At 38.3% G+C, this 16,480-nt stretch overlaps 1 protein-coding gene across 2 annotated transcripts in view; it reads left to right on the forward strand.

Moving 5' to 3' along the window:
* Positions 1 to 16,480, forward strand: part of EDIL3 (EGF like repeats and discoidin domains 3) — a 272,169-nt gene that overhangs the window by 237,936 nt on the left and 17,753 nt on the right. The window lies entirely within an intron of this gene.

Genomic DNA, 16,480 nt, shown 5'->3' on the forward strand with positions numbered 1-16,480 from the left:
AAAGCAGTGATAAAAGAACGCTATTCCTACAATATTCCAAAAATATTTGAGGAAGCACAGATGTGTATAACAAATAACACATCATTCGCATGCATCAGCAAGAAGGTAGCTGAGGCAAGGTTTGCAGAGGAAATAGATGCTCCTTATATGGCTAACTGATATATTTGCTATCATTAACCGGAAAATCACGTTCTTACTTTTGTCATTATCCCCTACTTCCAGGGAACACCAAAGCATTCCTGGTTGTAGCTAATGGGCCAGCACAGAACTAAGTGTATCCTATTGCTCTTAGATTTGCTCTGAAGGCCAAAAATGAAATTAATTGAGAAAATGGGAAAACGGATCTGCATTGACAGGTGATTTTTGGTTTCTGATAATGTTGAACTGCAAACCCATAGAATAGTTTGAACTTGTCAGGTAAGGTGTCAGCTGTCTGCTCGCTACACGTACTGCCAGCGTGGGTGCTCAGGCATAGAAGCTGTCATCACAAACGTTCTCCAGAAGGTGCTTTCCACCGTGAAGCAATAAGGCTCAATTATTTATCCTAGTATTGGCAAATACTGCAACATAAAAAGGGCTTATGCCTGCGCAAAATATTTATTCCCGTGTGATTTCATGTTTGGTTTAGACCAAGTACCGGCAGCTATTTTAAACCTAAATACAACTGTGTTGTTTTCTGACAGTGCGTGGCTACAGCTTCCAGAGACTACAGAAGGAAACCTTAAATATAGACCAAATAAAAATAATGTAAATATGTGTTTTTAATATTTCACATGGCTTTGGTGAAAAATATTAGGGGCTCAATATCATCCAATATCCATGATGTTAGCACCATTATGAAAATTAAACTTCCTCAAGCTATGGGTGCGAGCTTTAAAGTACAGCTGCCCCAGATACAACAGCCACACAATCCTGCAGTTTTATTAACATTTTTTCATTAGATCACCTACATTGTATCTCCCAGTCTTTGATTTCCTCTACTTCAAAAAATTAACTTTTCCTATTTGCTTTCAGCAATGTTTTTTCTTTTTAAAAATTGCTTCTTCTTCCATATGTGCTTACACCTGATCACAGCTGAATTTAGCATAAATAAATAAATATATGTATTTCTTTTATATATATATATATGTTTGTAGGGACACACAATGCTCTGGTAAGGGTTAGTCTCAGTGGACAAATTATTCAGAATTCAGAATTTTGGTGGAAAACTGATTTAAGGCATATGTTTGGGAGCATGCTTATGTAACCCAAATACTAACTTCACAGATCAGGAAATGTTAAAACTATGGAGCAAAAATGCAGTATATTTTGAACATGTATATCCATGTATGTAAGTATATATGTGTGTGTGTGTGTCTGTGAGTATTTCTATAATGGAAGAACACTTTTTGCCTACGAAGGACTTTCAGCATACCAAAAAGAACTTGCCGAGCGTATGTAAACACACTGAAAGAGTGGCGGTATTAAAAAACAAAGTTGTCTTTCAAAACTTTGTACAAGATTTTCTTATAGATTTTTCTTATAGAGTTTTCAACAGGCCCTGCATGCGTCATTTGTGTAGCATCAGGGAAGAATCGCGTTCTTTGCTACCACGCGTGTCTGTGGTGCTTTGCCATGCTCTGCCGCCCTTCAGCCGGCACGAGAGTCTCTACAGGCTGCTCCTCCCGCCTGCTGTCAAGAGCTGGTGTGCCACCTTACAACAGTTCAAACAAAAGCTCTTTAAAAACTCTGCTGGTTTAAAGACACCAATTGGCTTCTGAGCAAAGTGCAGGCAGACTTCTGCTTGCAGATAGTTTCACTGCCGTCTCCATCAACGAGGCTTCCTTGAGCTATGTGAAGTCCCAACAAAATGTAAGGGATCGTGTGGTGTGCCTTTCTTTGCTTTCTCAATGGCCGTTGTCCATTTCAAGTGTGCATTATTTGGACAAGCAAAATAAAACTGGTTTTCTTTAAGGTTCTTTTTTGCAGCTGAATGTGTAATCAAAAATAGAAGTAAAGAAATGCAGAGCAGATAACTTTAAAAGCCCGGACGTTCTCTTCTGATTTAGCCTCTGACCTTTACGCTCTTGTGCACCAGCAAAATTGGAGACATACATACCAAGTATCTCTTTCAAACCAAAGTAAAAAATGTGCTGTCATCATAGGATCATCATCTCAACCTCAGAAATAAATTACTGAATACGGCAGATAATATCAGGGTTCATACAATCTGATTGCACTTGTAATTCTGTAAATACTGAGCATTAATATACTGGCATTTTTGCTGTTAATTTAGGAATCGTTTCCTTCACCCACAGTACTACAATCAAAGCCACTGCTGTGAAAAAAGTATATTTTGAAAATCAATATTTTCTGTAGTAGATACTTTCTCTTTTTTTTTTTTCCAGTCTTCCCTGTTAGTCTTGTTCGGGATAGAGACCATTTACCATGGGCAGTCACAAAGGACTTTTAAATCAGGGTAAACCCTAAGTATTTATGTGAACCCTCTTGCCTTCAGTTCAGCAAGGGCCTTCTAAGATCAAAAGTATGTGTAGGAAAAGCTTCACCTGCCTTGACCATGGCTTTGCAGTTTAAAACGGCTGAAATATCTCACCTCAATAGTCTCGGAGGGTGATCTGACGTTTTGGTGTGAGACCTCTGGTGTGTCATATGGGAAGGTCAAGTTCACTGAGCTAGTAATTTCTTGTGAACTCAGGATCTCTAATGCCTGTACCTGCGTGTGGTGCCTATAGTCAAGGTTTTCATTGAAGCTGATGGGGATAAGCGTATTAGTAGACATAAAGCAGGTTAATCAGGCCCTTTTTTCCGTGGTTTTTGGGGCTGAGATGAAGGTGCTGTTTAATCCCAACTGAAATGTATTGCAGTGCTTGGTCTGAGCAGAATATTCTCACCCAGTTCCACAAAGCCTTTAATCTGTTAAGTTTAACGTGACATTTGGGATAAACAGGATATTTATATCCACTGTGGGTATAACCTTAGGAGTGTCTTTTTAGCCTCACCTTGGCAAGACCCTTCTGCAAAGACCTGCTGGAAATCACTCAGTGAGGAAAAATACTTAAGATGCTGTTGCTCTAAAAAAACCTCAAACATTCTAGTAATGCCTGTGTTTTTTAAAATGCAGTTTTCTGTGAGAAAAATTAACGTTTTCACTATTGGATACCATACCAAATTTGAAAATTATGTGCTTTCACTGAGTCACCTGATAAGAGCACAATAATCTCTTGCAAGTCAGTATACAAATTACTGCTGATTTGCGTTACAGTAATAGAGGTATATTTTCTGCTGCCTACAGAGCAAATAGTTAGGAAACAGCCCACTCCGTGAAACTGCAATGCATGAGTGATAAACGTCTACTTACGCTCAGTGGAGAAAATCTGTAAACTGCATAATGCTAATTTTTTACTTGAATTCTAGATGGAAAACTCTACTTAGCAGACAGTCTGCAGCATTGACAAGCCAAAGAAGTTTTATTTCTGTCTGCCAGCCAATGTAATGCTTTGCTTTCTACTAGAAGTTAATTTACATTAAGACATGTTTTTATATAGACTTTCTGCCGGTAGATGCAGTTGCTAGATGTTCAAGTTTATTTTTCCGATTTATACATTTGAAATTATTTTTTAACCACCGAAGTATGAAAGTGGATGTGTCACAACATCTCCCACATGCTTGAAGTTGACTGAAAAATTCTGGTTTTGCCAAGCCTTCCGCAAAGGTGCAGATTCTTTGACAGTAAACACTGGGTTTTAATAAACTGGGCTTATATGCACCTGACAGAGCAAGGGCTGCAGGAGCCATTTAAAAGATTAATCTTTGAGACGGGAACACTGGGAACGCAAGGGGGGAAAAAAAAAGGCAAGGAAGATCTGAAGGATGCAAGGAAAACACATCGCCCAGAGCTGAAAATATGTTCTTTTCTGATTTCTTAATGCTGTGATTTCACAGACTTCTCTGTGTGTTGGTGCTCAAAACTTTTAAGTTAAGATTTTGACTTCATTAATGATTGATCATCTCCTATCTTTTTGCTGCTTTATGGCAGGCCAGACTTCACCCTCTGTGGTATGTGTGCAGCTCTTTGTTAGCTGTAACAGATGTCAGTAGGGGTTGTGTGGGTACGTGCAAATGTAGAATTTCGCAAATATTCTCCTTCAGATACTACTTTCTTTGGGATCCAGCCTTGTTTATCATAGAAAATAGTCATGTTTTTGAGAGGACTGTGTTTGCTTTTCCAGGCATAGGTATACATTTCTCTTTTACTATCTTTGGGTCCAAAAGCAGTTGTTCTCTTCTTTTTCAAAAATGTTAGTTGCAATTAGTTGTAGCCAAAGTACTCCTAGGGAATTTTGGCACTTGATTTCTCCTCATATACTGAAAAATGACTCAAAAGTTTTTACTAACCTTCTCAGTGTTAACATGATATAACATATGTTGTCTAAATCTTTAATATGTTATGCATAGAAAGCAACAAGCATGATGTTTGGAACAAATGTATAGGTATTTATACTGGAAATGGTGGTAATATTATTTAATGATTTAACACCTTTCTAACATGACTTTTGAGTGTCACTTCAAAGATATGAAGACTTCATAATGGTCTTTAACAACCGTTGAGTTCATTCTTTTTAGTTCAGGAGGGCTATAGAGATTTTAGGTGTAGAACCTACTCTAGGTTGTGTTTGATAGAATCATAGAATCACAGAATGGTTTGGGTTGGAAGGGACCTTAAAGATCATCTAGCTCCAACCCCGCTGCCATGGGCAGGGACACCTCCCACTAGACCAGGTTGCTCCAAGCCCCGTCCAACCCGGCCTTGAACACCTCCAGGGTTGGGGCAGCCACAACTTCCCTGGGCAACCTGAGCCAGTGTCTCACCATCCTTACAGTAAAAAATTTCTTCCTAATATCTAATCTAAGTTAATTTTAGTTATAAAAAACATCTGCATGTGGTTTCTTTGTTGTTTTCTATACTGTAGAGCATAATGAAGAATCGATTGGAGGTGAGTGGGTAAAAAAAGACCAATCAGGCTCAGAAAATCCGTGTGTGCCATGCCAGGAGGTCCATTTCATCCAGTTTAACCACTGAATGATGTAGGTTCTGGTTTCTGCTTGGCCATTGGTGGTCTCTGGGAGTATCAAAAGGAGGGCTGTAGCTGCAGATTTCTTTCTATAACCCTGTGAGTGTTTCATCCAGTGTTTTTTGTGGGGAGCCACCAGTTATGAAATTGTTTCCAGCCTCAGTCAGCTAGATCCTAGCTTTCTCAATCTTACAACAAAATTTTTCAGACCCTGTTGGTAGTGTGGATGAGAGGCTGAGATGGATGTAGTTACGTGCCAACCTTCTGCATTATGTTGGTTTTACATTCTCCCAGAAGAAAAATAAAAAAATAATTATATTATTCAGGGCTAATTTGAGTCATAGGGGCCAGTCACAGTCAGTCATTTTCGTAAGGAACATGGTCTACTGAGGCGTAAGGAGAGATACTCAATTACAAAATAGTTGTAACTTCAACCACCAAGCTTCATGTCCACAGACCTCCAGTCTTTGGTGTCATTTTCTTCTTCGAGCTGAGAAGAATACGGATAAGCTTAGGAAATAATTTGTCCGCATTGATTTATCCCGTTGCCTATGCACCAAAGCATCAGTACCCCTTTGATTAATTATTTAACAGTACAAAGGATGGAACAGCTGTCAGTTTTAAAAAAAAATTGAAAAAACTTGCAACAATTGAAATGTTCTTTCCATTTTTTATGAAAGGATATGGAAAACATTCTAATTGAAAAAGCAGCATTTTTTTTGCTATTAAATTAAATTTAAAATATTTTGGAGTTTATATTTTTACTTTTAAACTTGTTCTTATGGAAATGAAACAACTTTATAGATAATTTTGAACTTCATAGAAATGAAATTCATACCACTATTAAAATGGCCAAGCTTTTAATTTTATGAAAACCATCACTCAAATTTCAGAGACAAAACAATTTTTTATAATTTCTGAATAATAAAGCTCTGGTTCCAGATCAATTTACTTAATATTTAATTTAATATAGTGCAGTTTGAATTAACTGCTACTGCATCTGTGGGTTCCAGTTTAAGATCTGGGTTTGAACTGTTTGGAATTTCATTTAATCCAAGTTTGTGTTGAAAATTCCTAAGATATTTCCCATTCAGTTTTTGTGGATCTTTCATCACAAAAGGTCTAGAATGGAATACATGGTAAAAATTGTAAAAGTTATTCAATTGTTACTTTTATCTGGAACCTGGAAGTCCATGCTCATGACCATCCGTTCCCTTACCCAGATCAGAAACTGAACCTCAGCCAGGCAAGCAATGGCCAAGATCCTGATCACCTATTTCAAAAGCATGTTTTTTCATCCTATATCTCTCAGGATGTTTATTTCCACTTCTGACAGCACCAAATGTGTTTTTTTATTATTTTTTTTTAAACTTCAGGGGAACAGGAAAATATTTTTGCGTTTAACTCCAGGCTTGGTCAACAATTTTAGCGAAGTGTTAATCCCTTAAATCAGCCATGCCTTGTGCCTTCCACATGCTCTGCAGTAGGTGCAGAGAGCCGATAAGCGCTACACGGTGTTTCGAAAGCCAAGAAAATACGTCTGTGTCAGATCAAAGGCAGAACTGAGTCCCAGGGTTGGATGTGTCCTGACAGCAGCCTAGTCTTATTTTGACCAGAGGTCTATTTACAAAGCTTTATAATAGGGGCTCCAGGGTGTCCTTTTGACTAATAACAGATAATCTTTCTTATGTCCTGGAGAATGAAGATTAATAGACCTTTTAATTGTATTCAAGCCAGTACATTACGAGATTATTGCCTTAGAAGTGCCAAGCCATTTAGTCTAAAAGGAAAAAGAAACTTGATTTCTTCTGTAAACCTGGAAAAATACTTCTTTAGCTCCAAAAGCCAAAGCCAATTCTACATTGTAGCGCACCAATTTTGTGTATTTTTGCTGGTCATTAACAGCGTATCACTGAAAATAAAAGCCTGCCCTATCGTTTCGGGGGGATGAACACCAAAAAAAAAAAAAAAAAAAAAAAAAAGAGCCAAAAAAAAGCAGCTTACTGTTGTTTTCAAAGTCTGGTAGCACAGTTTTGACATTTTTAGTTTACAGCTACAGCAGTATAGCTGTATGAAACAGGTTATGCATAATAATCCTGGCTGACAGATGGGCAAAGTCATTCTTAAAAAGAATGGCTGAATGATGCTGTCTTGGCTGCATTTCCTATGAAAATAAGAGTCATGTGCCCAGGGTTTTTAAATACAAGGAGGAACTTTCAGCCTAAACCCCACTTATCTTCTAGGCAGATTTAAGTTTGCTTACAGGCAGGTTTTTGTTAGTATTTCAACAGTTCAGTAGTTATATTAATTATTAGTCACTTTGCAGTATCTTGTGTGCAAGCTTATCTGCAGTTTACTTGCTGATCTATAGCCCAGATACTCATAGATTATTGGGACATTTTTATGTACTGCAGAAAATATTTGCAACCTTATTAATCACCTGGGGAAAACCAACCAGGTGAATAATGAACTTCCATATTACCATAATTATTTTTCATTTTAAAAATAAAATGAACTGCTCATGCATTGGTGAGTCCATTTATGATCTGAACATTTTTACAAAGATATTTATCAGTCCCCCAATAAAAGGTGTCGCATCATCTTCCTTACCGAACACCAAGCAGAAGTTGCAGTAATTCATTCGTAAGGGAGGATTTTGCTTTCCCAGGCTTTCTATCACCAGCCTTTGGTTTCATTTTAAAAACCCTAGTGCACTGAAAACCTAAGACAAATGAAATCTGAGACACCTAGATTTCTCCTGACTGCAGTTCAAAAGCTGATGCTGTTTCGAAGTGCTGGTATAAAATCTTAACTTCCTCGCTCTTCACTTTTCTTGTTATCATTCTGAAATTTACAGTTAAATCAACCACGTTTCCCCTGCTTACAATCCAAGTTTTCTGCTATCTGTATTTGCCAGTATTTTGCTGCTGGTTTACCCACTCCAGCTCCGGAGATTCGCTGCAATGGATTTTAACCAGAAAACTAGGGAATCCACACTGGGACAGAGAACACAGCACTGGCACACAGGAAATCTTACTGATAAATTTGTTCATCAACTTGAGATATATTTTAGTAAAATAAGGAGAGGTAGTAGAACTCTTTTCTTGCTCTTCTCACGATTTAAAGAGAGTGGAGCCGCCCGTCTGGTATCCCAGGATGATCTGTTCCTTACTCATAGATTAGAGGAAAGACAAGCGGAAATGGAAATGGTCAATATTTATCTTTTCTCTTTTTTTTTAACTTTGGTAATTGTTGTTTTCAGTGGGTTTTTTTTTTTTTCACCTTCAGTCATAGTCAAAAGCTTTTGATCAAACGTTATCAGTATCATTATTGTTAGTAGAGCAATAACTGTCTTAAATTATATCTTCCAGAAATTACACTCCTGGAAGCTACTTCTTATTGTCATCCAGTTTCATGCAATTTTTGCTTTTAAAGGCACGTACCATTATATAAAGAACTGAATGCAAATGAAATTTTTTGCCCATTTCCATATCTATTTCTAGCCATAAGTAGGTGCCAGGATCAGCAAATTGTGCTGCACAGTCACTGTTTGCAGTAGTGTTCAGCTGAAGACCTTGACAGAAAGGCAGACTAATGCGCCATCATTGTGTTGTATCATGAACTACACATGATCATATTTTTTTTTTCCTCTTTTTTTCTTGTTTTTTAAATGGCAAAGTATTGTTTTGTCCTTGGCTTTCCCGCAAGAACGCCAATTGATTTATCTGACACGGAATGGTATTACAGATTTTATCAACTCTTGATGAGTATTAATGCAGCTCAAAAGCTTCTTCTAACTCCACCAGATGTCTAAGCCTCCTTAATCACTGGTAATTTAAAGGACTATTTTTAAGTCTCTTAGCATCATCAAGGACTGATAAGCTTAGAATATTCCATAGCAGATAGAGACTATTGCTATTTTATTAATGGTTTCTTGACCGTTGGTAACCAATGCAATCAACCATGTCATGTCTACAAAAATCCTCTATTCACATTTACGGTAAAAATACTCCTGTACACAGATATAAAATATTCAATGTTAGGAGAAAAGGTTATAGATTTAATCATCACTGATGTTATCATTTTAAAATACTAAATTTTCTTTCACTTCAGACTATGTTCAAACCTGGACATTCTGGGTACTGTCATTTCCCGTGGGGACGTGAATACTTCCTGACAAGTTGTGGGAGTTACTGACACTCACAGAAGTCATTCCAGTTTGCAGGATCAGTATGAAAACAGTATTATCTTGCGTGTGCCGCAGGCAGGATTTACCAGTGTGCTGATGGTCTGACCCCACAACATCAAATGCCTTGAGTTCCCATAGGAAAAGGGTAGCAACTCCTTTTGGTCCTTTTGAAAATCGAGATCCTAAGGCTAAAATTTGCTGGGTAGTTTTTTTCATGGTTTCTTTTTTTTTTTTACATTTTAGGTTTGAGATAGCAATAAAGTAAGATTTGTCACAGGGTTTATAAAAAGACTACAGTGGTTGTAAAAAGTTTGTACAAAATAGATGCTGCTTTTAAAATGGCAATGCAGTTGATCATATAAATCTGATTTATCTGAATTTTACTAAAATGATGAAGAAAATCTATAGCAATTCAGGCAGTCTTTTTCTTTTTTTTTTTTTCCCCACAATACCTATATAACTGTTATTACTAAGTACATAAATACATACATATATTAATGAAGGATGGGCACAGCCTGTATTATTTAATAACCAGCTGCTCCTTAAGAAGTTTCTCATGGAAATTAAGTGACCTGTGATCATGTGTGTGTGTTTCACTTCAGAAATTTCAGAATAATGCCCTGAGATGTGTTTTTGATGGCCCATGGAGATTTCAAGCAACAGGCCTCACACCCTGGTTTCTCGCTTTTAAATTGTACTGGGGACGGGTGACGGTACATGGTATTCTTTCTAACTTGTTTCTTATATGCAGTTGCAGCCATAAAGCAATTTGGAGGGAACGTGCTCTTTAAGAAGAGGCATATAAGAGTAAATAAGTAAATAAGAGTTGTATTTATTATCTTTGCATAGAGGACTGCAGACATTAAAAATATAGGGGCACAATGTTAAAATCCTGTTGAAGGTCTAAGCTTGAACTGAAAAAGAAGAAAGCAAAACAAACCCCACATTTTTGAAGAAGAAAAAGAATGGCACTCCAATCTTATCCACCTCCAACTCCATCCAATCCATCAATCCAATCCATCTCCACCTGGGTTCATGAGAAGAAGTTTAATTTTAAACTTATGCTAGCTAATACAGACACAATTAAATGTAAATATATTTTATTTTATTTAGAAAGAATGAAAACCCTTTGTAGTGGATTATTGAAAAAAACACTCTGAAATGCTTCTTCCTGTCAAATTATTATGGTTCCTTCTAGAGCATTTCCTTGTGTGTCATAACTTATTTTCTTACTGTAATTTTTTCAGGTTTTATTAATAAGTATTTACCCTAGTAGTGTATATTTAAGTGACTACACTAAAAACACTCTGCTCTTTATGATGCTGTGATGGAAATTAGATTTCTCTACCAAGAGTGTGTTTTCCTTCAAAATTTTTAGATGCAATTAGGCATGATGGATTATAGTTTGAGATGAGTTTTGTTTTCTTTTAATATGAGCCTTTGGAAAACAGCCTGAAATGCTAAGCTTCATAGTTTACAAACAAGGAATGCTGCTGAAATGTTGTTAGAAACATAAAGATGTTTCACATCTGCAGCAAACGTACTGTGCCATCACCAATTTTCCTTTTATCTCCAGTGTTTGGGCATGGAGGAGAATGCTAAGCACCTACATCCGATGCAGTAAGAAAAGGGGAGCTGCAGTTCTGCCTGTATGCTGTAGACACTGTAAGCCTGTCCCTCCTTTTCTTAGGCTTGGGTGCAGGTGGCAACTATGTGAGTGTGACGGTTTACCCTGGAAAAATCATGGGAGTCACAATGTCTTAAATGAAGAGTAAATAATCTGCTCAGGACAGCTTAAGTGCATTAGACAGTCTTGCTGGGATTCAGGTGCCCAACCATGAGTCTCTACCATTACCTTGGGTCTCTAATATTACCTAAGCATCACAAAATATCTGAGACCTCCTTTCAAGACCTATCACAGCATATGTGATAGGTAGATCTGCACCGTGGCAAAGTAGCAGCTGGAAACAATTCAGGCCTCCTTTTTTAAGTCTTTTAAGGGTTAGCAGCTGGAGACAATTCAGACCTCCTTTTTTAAGTCTTTTAAGGGTAAGTATTGCCCACGTCTTGACAGTGCTTCCCTCTTATTCTCACCTGCGTCGGATCCAGGTTTCTTTCTTTTTGATCCCCGGTGCTTTTAGTCCGAGGGACTCTTTTATTTGCCAAATAGAGTAGGAGTAACCAGAAATCTATCAGCATTGTCTGGCAGCAAGTGATAAGAAAACAGCCCACAAAACCCACAAAGGTAAATAAAAGAGAACCTGGCAGAAAAAAATGGCATCTCTAAAATTACAAAAAAAGCTGGGCATGGGATTAGCTATACTGGGAGCAGAAATACAATATCTGAACATTTTAAAAAATTATTTCAAAGTATTATTGAACTTACCTTAACTCTCAGCACTCCTGAAGTCTTCCACCCCATCTTTCTCCTTTGCATCTTTGAATTGAGGCCGAGATTATATGTCCTGCGATGAAGAGATCTGACAGTCAAGTAAACCATCTTGCCATTATCTTCATTGTGAAATAGAACCCAATGCCCCTGGATTCTGAGAGTTCTTCTTCTCCTTTAATATTCCAGTGTAGATAAGGAGTGTGTTATTTTTAAAGAGTGTCTTCACTTTTCATGCTTCAGTTCACATGGTGGAGTATCCTCACGGAGCATTAAATGCATTCCTTTCAGATGAAATTAAGCCAAAAGATGTGCTTCAAAAGTAGGTCCAGACTAGCTGCCAGTAAAAACCCTGCAGCACGCACCATGTAGGCATCCTGTTCTCCATATCAGCTGCCTTGCTTTACGGACCTGCACCCATTGGGCCGTGCTGCTTGTCAATATAAAGACAGCCTACCTGTGCTTATTAGTTTCCCAATGCTTTGGGCAGTGTGGCTGGGTTCTGCTAGGTATCAGAGGGTCACAGAGTGGATGAGGTTGGAAGGGACCTCTGGGAGTCACCTTGGTCCAACCCCCCTGATCAAGCAAGGCCATGCAGAGCCAGTTGCCATGTAGGGCCATACATCTCCTCTGCTAATGTCTGAAGTTCTGGAGACTTCTACAATTTGTATTTTCTTGAGGCTTGTCTTCTTGTAAGCCAGAGTCACCGTGTGTGTTTCTGTTCCTGGAGAGACTACTGGAGCTGTGTCATCACTCATCGTCCACGTGATCTCATGAAAGCTACCCACTTCCTCTCCTGAATCATGTCCACACATGGCTTATCATTCATGTGCCGTCCTGCCTCCTTAATAGTCCCAGCAAATGCCTGGAACTCAATTTGTTTCCACCAAGTATATAGAAGAGGGAAAAGATATGTTGGGAGTGGGGAGGGGATGTTCAGAAAGTTTTAGTTGATATTTCATGGCACATCTACCCGTACTGAGTTTCCTGATGTAACAGAGACCCAAACCAGGAGCCTGTGAGGACATCACCATGAGGACAATCTTGAGTCCAGAAGACTTATAGCTGTGCTCAAGAACAGTGCATGGAAATGTAGTTGTACTGCTTGCAGATCCAAACTGGTTTATGGGCAGCTGTCCCATATGTCTAGAAGTGTCTCATCCTTATGTTCCTGCTCTTGGGAGAAGTGAACGTTGCCAGGCAGAAGTTGTCCGCATGTCTAAGTTGCAGTTCTCAAGGAGTTCAGCTACAAAGGTGTCTATATGAAGACTGGGCACATCTGAATAGTCAGATGCTGAGAGCTGATGTTTATTAGCTTTGGGCTACTCAGAGCATGCATGTGACAGATTTCTCATGATCAAGAGACCAACTTACAGTACAAGTACTAGTCGCTCGACATTAAACTGCACACTGACACACAGTTCATGCTGTACATCTGTGCAGTGGTTTGTTAAAAATGTTTTCTATTCAGTTGGATTTATCTTTATGCTTTTCCTAAATTAATTCTCATCCAAATCACACTGAATCGTCTTCAACATCTGAAGAAAGGTGGGAAACAGATACATATAAAGGGAGTAGCTATAGCCCAGGAGAGTTCTTTCAGACACAAGATGTTAAACGGCTTTTTGATCGGCTGCTTGTAGAAATGTACATTAAACTGTAAACCATGGTTCTTCTTGTAACCAGCTAATGATCCTATCAGTCGCAGACTAATTGCCTCTACCTCGTTCTAAATTCTGCTGCGCTGAAAAAGCCAAAGTCACATTCTGATCCTGTTAATCACATTCAGCTTTGAGGAGTACATAGTGGTTGTGTGTTAATTCAACTTCTCTCCCTGGTAATTTGTTTGATTGCCTGTTACTTGCAATCTGCACTAACTGAATAAATGTGTTCTGCATCCTGATAGGAAGTTATGACTTACATTTAAGCTATTTTAATGCAGATGTTTTGCCTAGAAATTGGGGTAAATTCTTCTCACCTTTCTGTTCTAAAGTACTTGCAGTGGCAGGAGTGAAAAGCAAGGGGTTTAACCCTTTGCAGAATGTAATAAATAACAGACTGAAAGCTATATTTCCTTAATGCTAGGTTATTAGCAATCTTTATTGCCTGAAGGCTTCTCATCAGCTTATGAATAAGTAAGTAAATAAGACACTAAAGTATGAGATGGGGATGCTGGTGCTATATCCTTTTATTCTTTTACTCCATCTCCAGCAATATGTATTATCCCTATTGTCAAGACCTAGAACAGAGTATGTCTATTCATTACTTCTTTTCGTTTTTCATTTTCTAAAATATAACACACACACACCAGCACACACATATTCCACATAGTGCTATGCAAGTCTTTCAGAAAAAGACTGAACGTATGCCAAATCACCTTTCAGCTTCCCACATCATTTTTCTGAACAAGAGTACAAGGCCACTGGATATGTCCTATAAGCACAAAACAATTGCTACTAGGACATTTTTATTAACACTGGATCTGTGTGATAATAAAGATTTATTGTGATTTTACCTTTGAAATCCCTTGAATCTTAATGAGAATTTTTTCTCCCTGATCTGAATTTCAATGAGAAATTCTCTGAGTGTCATGGCCATATTAAATATTTGTGAAATCTTTTTACATTGCTTTCAACATTTTAAAAATAAACAACTTTTTTATGGAGGCATTTTTTCAACCTAACAGGAAAGACTACCTTTTAGTATAAGAAGCATTCTCTGCTAAAAAGAGGTTACACTTGAAAATGCTAATGTTAAAATTACTTCTGAAGAGAATCTAAAGTTGACTCTGAAATGTTTAGTTCAAATGCTGCCTGGAAGTGTGGACGAATTACCAGATCAGCCTTTTTGAAAAACAGACTATTCATTTAGACTCCAAAATATTTGGAAGCAAGGTCTGGAGACCTGGTGTTCAATAATTCATGAAAGACTTATACTAATTAGTAGTGTTCATTTCCCAAAGGCCCACTTAGGCTATGGAAGCAAGCCCCCCTACACTCCTTACAGAAGACAGAAATCCCTTCAAGCAGTCCATGAGCGCATCCAAAGTGGACTCCTGCTCTGAGTGATCATTGATTGAGTCCCTCTCTTTCTCCATTGACCAAAGAGAAAACAAAGAGTTTCGCCTCCCAAGGATATTTCCCTCGTGTTTTGGGGTCCTCCTCTGAGCAACATTGCTGCTATCAGATGGGAGTAAACTAGTTCATTCTGGTAGAACCAAAACTCTTGGTCCATCTGCAGACAACGACATTTTCCACTTACTGTCGTAGTTTTTCTGTATTGAGGCTTTAAAGTTATTCCTTTTCTTAAAATTATTTGCTACGCATTATTTGCTACCTGTCTTGAAATGTTGGGGCAGGGGGCTCTGGTATTCCTTGTCTGATTGCTCTAAAGAGTCATGTTGCCTCTCCTTTTCTTATAAATGCACTCTTACACTTTTCTGGGTTTTCTTCTCTGTAGAGTCCAAACTGTAGTGTCTGTCTTTCAAAGGCATCGGCTTGGACTATCTGACTTCTTCTGCCTGTTTATTTTACCTTCTCTTCTCATGATAAATTTCTTATGCATTGTATCACATCTGTTCTTCTGTCTTGCCCCACATTCCAGTTAAAATCTAGTTTGCTTAGGGAGCCTCAGCTTCCCAAAATCACAAGACTGGTTTTTCAGCATTTGATCAGCCACAGATTCTTTATTTCTTCATTTTCTCTTTTTAATTTTTTGCTGTAAAAACATATCACTCATCTTCTCCTGGAGTTCAGCACTCATTTTATTGTAATATTTTTAGTATTAGTCTCTCTTGCCTGATTTAACGGACAATATTAAAAACACCGACTGCTTCGCAGCCATTTATTGTTTGAAATAAATCTACCTTTTCTCTTTTTTTTTTCTGGCTTGCCGCATTGCTGGAGGACACAGAATGAAGTCTCAGTTTTACCTGTACATTTCAAGAAAATGTCAATTTTGATAGGGAATTCAACTCCTCCATTCTTCCTCTAAAAATACGTTATTAGGTCAATTTACTTCTGTTATTGTATTCTGTTCCTTGATCATTTTAATCCAAGGCATCTGGCCCGAATCTGTTATATTCAGTGCTGGGTTCTGGTTCAAAAGAACTGATCAGAGATGTGCTGACCCATGTGAAAGCCACTTGAAAGCTCAGGTTTTATTAGGCTTTAAGATTCCTGCCTTGCATTTTTAAAAGTCTTCTGCTAAGATTATAAAATAAAGAACTCAAAAAAATCAAGGAATGAAAAAGTCAGAGCTTTAGAGGCAGAAAAAGAAATGAAGGCTTAAAGAGAGAAGAAAAGTTCAGCAGGAAAGGAAGTGTGATAGCAAATGTTTTAGAAGACTTAGTAAAGCACAGATTCTGTTACTGCAAAGGAAATGGAAAGGCGCTTGGGGAATCAGTGTTTGGCATATTGTATTCTGATTATTAGGAGCACATGGGAGGACTTTTTGGCTACAAATCATTTGCAGTAGAGACTGCTGTGTTGTTTGGACCTTGTATGGCACCTGGCACAATGGCGAATGATATGAGATTAGCCCTGTTGTGCCATTAGGTGGCATAAGTAAAGAGCAGAAAACAAAAGTAAATTGACTTGAAACTTAGAGAAGGAACGTTACTGTCTACGGTGCCAGCATGCAGTGGGCACGGTTGCAAAGCAGTGCAAAGCCAGCTGTGGGACGTTGTCCTCTCTCACCATGCACTAAGGAGCTTCTTCACAACCCTGGGTTTCCCGGCCTGCATCCAAGAAGTGCCGGCGAGCAACGTGTGACGTGCTGCACCACTGCGCTTTGGCGTGGTGTACAGTCAGACCGCAAACAGAAACTGTT

The sequence above is a fragment of the Rissa tridactyla genome, chromosome Z (assembly GCF_028500815.1).
Source record: "Rissa tridactyla isolate bRisTri1 chromosome Z, bRisTri1.patW.cur.20221130, whole genome shotgun sequence".
NCBI classification, from domain to species: domain Eukaryota; kingdom Metazoa; phylum Chordata; class Aves; order Charadriiformes; family Laridae; genus Rissa; species Rissa tridactyla.